Here is a 5186-nt window from a genome sequence, read left to right as displayed (position 1 = left end):
GGTCTACGCGCCGGCCGCAGCCCCCGCGGAGCTGCTCTGTCATTAGCTGCAGGCAGCGTCGCAGCGGGAGGACTCAATTGCAGCCTTCCCGGAGACAGCAATCCGTCATTTCATCCCTGTCACCGGGGGTGGCTCCGCCGGGTTCAGACGCGATTTCACACACGGATCGGCCCCCGTCAGCGCCGGCCTGTGCCCCCCCGCCGGGACGGGTCCTGCCAGCCCACGGAGACAGAATTAAAGGGAAAAAGCCCAGCCCTGCGCCGGGAGCGGGCAGCGCTGCAGGAGCGACCAAAGCGCCCGGCTGGAGCGGCGGGCAGCCGGGCGCGGTGCTCTCAGCAGCTCCTCGTCCCGCGGCGCCGGGAGCGGGCAGGGAACCGCTGCGTCCCAGCCGTCCCGCTGCCCCACCGCGACACGGGCAAACGCCGCTGCTGCCCTCGCCTCCGACCGGGGGCACCCAGACGGTGCTGCTCCGACTCACAGCTGCAGGACACACTGCAAACCGCCAGTTTTTGCACAGTGTGTTTGCAGAAAGGCACAGAATAAACTCAAGGGGTTAGCAAAGAACCTTTGGTAAGCCAGGTCCCAGCCCCAGAACAAGCCGTCCGAAGCTGAGAGGGGTGTGAAGCCCGGGAGATGGCAGGGGGGTCGTGCACAACCACGAGAGACCAAAGAATCGTTCTTTCCTCATGTCTAGTTCTGTCCTAATCATGATTTATAGCAGAGAGCACTGGGGATTAAAGGATCAGTCAGGTGCTAATAGCAGGTATATGTGCAATAAAACCACACGGTAATGAGAAAACAAAGAGCTCTAGAAGAATCGTCTTCTTCCACCACGTTCCAGCACGGAAAAGTGTTTCCTGCTTCTGACCGACGGGTTCCCCTGCTGCCCTGCTCACAGCCTCTTCCCGCCAAGTATTCACTTTATGACCCGGCTGCTGAGGAATCTCAACATCTCAACGTCCAGCCAAGAGGAACTTTCTCGGTTCTCCAAGCCCATGCCCGGAAACTGCAAATTAAACTTCAACTGGTGCAGTTCCTGCCCCTGGGCCCCGAGCGGGGCCGGGCCCTGTCCGATCGGTGCCACCGGCCCGTCACCTGCTCTCAGCCGGGATCAGCGATGGACAGCGATCGGTGCCACCGGCCCGTCACCTGCTCTCACCCGGGATCAGCGATGGACAGCGATCGGTGCCACCGGCCCGTCACCTGCTCTCACCCGGGATCAGCGATGGACAGCGATCGGTGCCACCGGCCCGTCACCTGCTCTCAGCCGGGATCAGCGATGGACAGCGATCGGTGCCACCGGCCCGTCACCTGCTCTCACCCGGGATCAGCGACCGACAGCCATCGGTGCCACCAGAGCAGGTTATTTTAGGGTTTCTTTGCAGCCCGGTCCCCAGCAGGTGCACCCGGCGCGTTCCGCCCGGCGAGGCGCCCGCGCTAACGCAGCCCGCGGAGCGGAGATCCCGGCATAGCCAGGCTCAGGTGTGGTGTTTATTCATTGGTATTACAAATATTGGTTAACCAGCAAAGCCCTGGTTCTGCAGGCAGAGATGATGATCCCGCGGCGCTGGAGCCGAAGCCAAGATGTGCCTGCTCAGAACAGCTCCTGGTCACTAGGATGGGCTCGTCCACCTTGTGCCCACAGCAAAGTCCTCCAAAGAAAAGATCCAAATCTGGTCCCCAGCAAGAAAAGGCTCTTTCTGGAGGTCAGGTATAGCCCGACACCTCCACTGCACCAGAGTCCACCAGAGACACCCGGCACTTCCAGCCCTGCGAGAGGAATGAGTTACCCAGACAGCTCGAAGAGCCCCCTCCTCGTCCTCACCGAGCGAAGCTGCTGGCAGGGACAGGGTTAACGGCGGGTGCCCGGAGCCTCCGTGGCTGCGGAGCCGGGAAGCGCGAGCGCAGCACGGCGGTGCGGCTCTGCAAGCCCCTGCGCGGCCGGCGCTGCTCGCACTTGCTCTTTCTCACACGCAGGGACACACAAAGGAAACGCGGAGCCCGAGCGGCACCGCTGCGCCGGGAACAGGGCGAGGCGCAGCTCCCAGCAGGTTCCCCTGCAGACCTGCAGGCACCTTTGGAAAACCACAGAACGGTAACCAAATAAACAAGCGGGCGTCTCCGGCTCACCACACCCCCCGCCCCCCGCGGGCACCGGCAGCCCAGGGCTGCCACGGCGCTGCCGAGGAGCCCGGAGCGCGGGGGCAAGAGCCGGATGAACGGAGCCGGGGCTGGCGGGGGCAGGTGGGTCAGCGTGCTCGGCGCGGCTCCGGCGTCCCCGGGGCTCGCTCGGGCGTGTGCAGCGCAGGCTGACCCGTCGGGCGGGGGGTGCTCCCGCAGCCCCCCCATCACATCCCAGCCCCCGGGAGCTGCCCCAGCGGCAGGAGATGCCGCAGCACCGGGGCCGTGTCAGCCCCGGACACCTCCGAGCCGCGCTCCGTGGCGCCTGCTGGAGAAAACGGCTCTTCCCACCGCAAAGGAAATCACGTGAATGAGGGCCCGGTGCGGTGGTGCTGCAGGCAGGCACTGGTTTGGCAGAAGGGGGTAATTAATTAATCCCCAGGTGTCCCGCCCGCTGCTGCACCCCGAGCACACATCCCCGGCGCTTCCCGCTCCTTGCACATCCCGTTCGGCTTCCCGGTGTGTGCTGAGCGGCTGGGAGCAGCTCCTGAGCCGCCTGCCCGCGCAGGGACCCGCTCAGACTCCCTTATGGCCCTCCTGGGGTCCTCCTGACCTGGTGGTGCTTTGCATTTTCCTAATGATTTGTGAAGGTTTCTCTGCCTTTCTCAGCACACAAAGCACGCAAACAAGGGGAGCCAGCCCAAGGCCTGGGTTACAGGGGATGTTTCCCTGTTGATTTCCACAGGTTTGGGATCAGGGGTCAGTTCAGACGGGGGAAATGGCGCCTCTGCCTCTGCACAGAGGCACCGTGGAGCTGGGCCCTCGAGGAGGAATGATTCCGTTTCAATGACGGTGATTTGAGGGCTGCCTGTCGTGATGTCAACAACAGATGACTTTCTCCAGGGAGGAGCACGGGGCACCTGACGCCATCGCAGCTTTCTCTGCAACAGCAAGCTCCTAAAACCCCAGAGAAAGGCAGAGAACAAGGCTGGCAGTGGTTCTGCTGCCTCAGCGAGTCCCCGCCCGCTCCGAGCGCCTGCGATGTCCCTGCCCGTGTTCCCTGTCAGTAATTAGGTTTATAGAAGCACTCAGGGTTGCTTTGCCTCTACCACTTCCAGAATGCACACCAGGTGCTGCTTTTGAGATTTTTTTCTGCTTTATGATGGTTAAAAACTTGTTTGCTTGATGCTGCTTTGCAGAAGCTGCAGATTCAACAGGCCGATTTCCAAAACCAAGAGTTGTAACACAAATATCAGAACCTGCAAGACTCAGGAACGCGGCCGGAGCTGCTGGAAGCCACCCCCGAACCGGCCAGGCCGGCTGCGGTGCCGGCTGCGGTGCCGGCTGCGGTGCCGGCTGCGGCCCGGAGCGGGACGCGACGCCCGAGACAGGGCAGCGCAGCCGGTTCCACGTGTGGCAACGGGTGTTGCACAGCGCTGGCGGAGGCTCGGCCGCCGGGCCGGGCGCTGCGTCCGGGCTCTGAGCAGGCTCGGGCGGCCCCGCGTGCTCCCACCTGCGCTCGGCTCCGCGGGACGGCAGACGGAGCCCCAATTCCTCAGCCCGAGGTGTGAGCAGAGAGGTACAGGAAGTGTTCGGCCCTGAGAAAATGAGGATCCAGTGCCAGTATCACCTCATCTCTTCACTGTCAACAGCCCCGCGTGAGTCACGCCAGTTGCTAAATAAAACGTGAACTGGCAAACCGAGGTGGGAAGCTGAGTGTGGCGGTGGGTGAGTCAGGGCAGCCCCGCGGGCACCGGGGCCGGGCCCCGCGCGGGACCGGGGCTGCCGGGCAGAACCTCCTCACGGCGCCGCTCGGCGACGTTCGCGGCACAGCAAGGGGTGTGATGAATAAATAACCACTGCCAACTGCTAACAAAGCAGCCAGTGATGTTAGGCCATGCTACCAGAGGACGTGGCGCATCTCTCAGATGTCTCCTGGTGCTGGAGCCAGCGCTGCCCGACGGGTTCGCCGCAGTGAGCCTGCTCAGGCGCTAAGCAGCGCTCAGGCGCTAAGCACCGCTCGGGCTTAGCAAAGCCCTCGGCTGCTGTTCTGCGGGGCTGACTCTGTCCAGGAGCTGGCGAAACAATCCAGAGCAGCGACTGGGAGCCCGAGCCGTCCCCGGGGTGTCCACGTGCGGGTGCACACACGTGCACACACGGACACTCACGTCCCCGCCAGCAACGCGCTGCTGGCGCTCGGCCCAGCTCGTAAATCAGGGGCTGCAATAAAAGCTGAACAACAGCATTTCTGACAAGCAGGGCAGCATTTACGAGCATCTGCAGCCCTGCTGCCCTCTGACGTGGCACTGCCCCACAAACCGCCCCCGTTTGCAGGTTCTGGGCTGGGGCTGCACCCGGAGCACAGGCAGCGCTACAGGCAGCGCTACAGGCAGAGCTACAGGCAGAGCTACAGGCAGAGCTGGGAGAACAGTCAGCCAACACCGGGTTTCCTGTCCCCAGCCCGCTCCAGCGGCTGCGCGCTCAGGCGTTTCCGACCGTGTGTGCTCCTCGCAGACGGGGACGCGGTCGCTCAGCCCGACCCTTGCCCATCTTCCCAGGAAAGAAGAGACTTTCTCACTGGGAAGAAAAAGAAATGTTTCATTTTCTGTGTTGTTCTGGGAAAGCGTCCAGACGCAAGGAAGGAGAAATAAAAAAACAAGTCCCAATATTCCCTGTTTCAGATCAACTGGAAAAATAAAGTTCATTCTTGGAAAGAGAGCAAAGGAAATGGTTTAATCTCAGACTGGTTCCAGTTCCAAACTGGTTTTGCTTATGCACACGCAGCCCCTCCCAAGCGCCCTGGTGGTTTCCCAGGGGAGGAACCTCTGGAGAAGCAGCAGTGTCATTCAGGATGGGTCCTGCTGCGCCAGAGCTGCAATTCACCCTCCGACACCAGCGTCCCTGGAGCCCAAAAACTGCCCGTCCTCCCGCGGGCAGAGCCCCGTGCTGGTGCTGCTGCTGCTGGGAGCTGCGGCTGCTGCAACGAACCAGTTTGGGTTCCAAACACGCGTGTGGCAATTTAAAGAACGTCAGCGATCCGCAGCCCTCAGAACAGGACGGGAATC

The 5186-nt window shown here is 62.4% G+C and overlaps 1 long non-coding RNA gene across 1 annotated transcript; it reads left to right on the top strand.

The window, feature by feature from the left end:
• Positions 1 to 1296: 1296 nt before the first annotated feature.
• On the top strand, positions 1297 to 4916 carry LOC309449012. Its single transcript, XR_014185894.1, has 3 exons — positions 1297 to 2095; positions 3321 to 4486; positions 4523 to 4916. It is a non-coding gene; the product is annotated as an uncharacterized lncRNA (long non-coding RNA).
• Positions 4917 to 5186: the final 270 nt, after the last annotated feature.

The sequence above is a fragment of the Streptopelia decaocto genome, assembly GCF_964273445.1.
Source record: "Streptopelia decaocto genome assembly, chromosome: 22".
In the NCBI taxonomy this organism is placed as follows: Eukaryota; Metazoa; Chordata; class Aves; order Columbiformes; family Columbidae; genus Streptopelia; species Streptopelia decaocto.
This window is presented reverse-complemented; position numbering and strand designations above follow the sequence as displayed.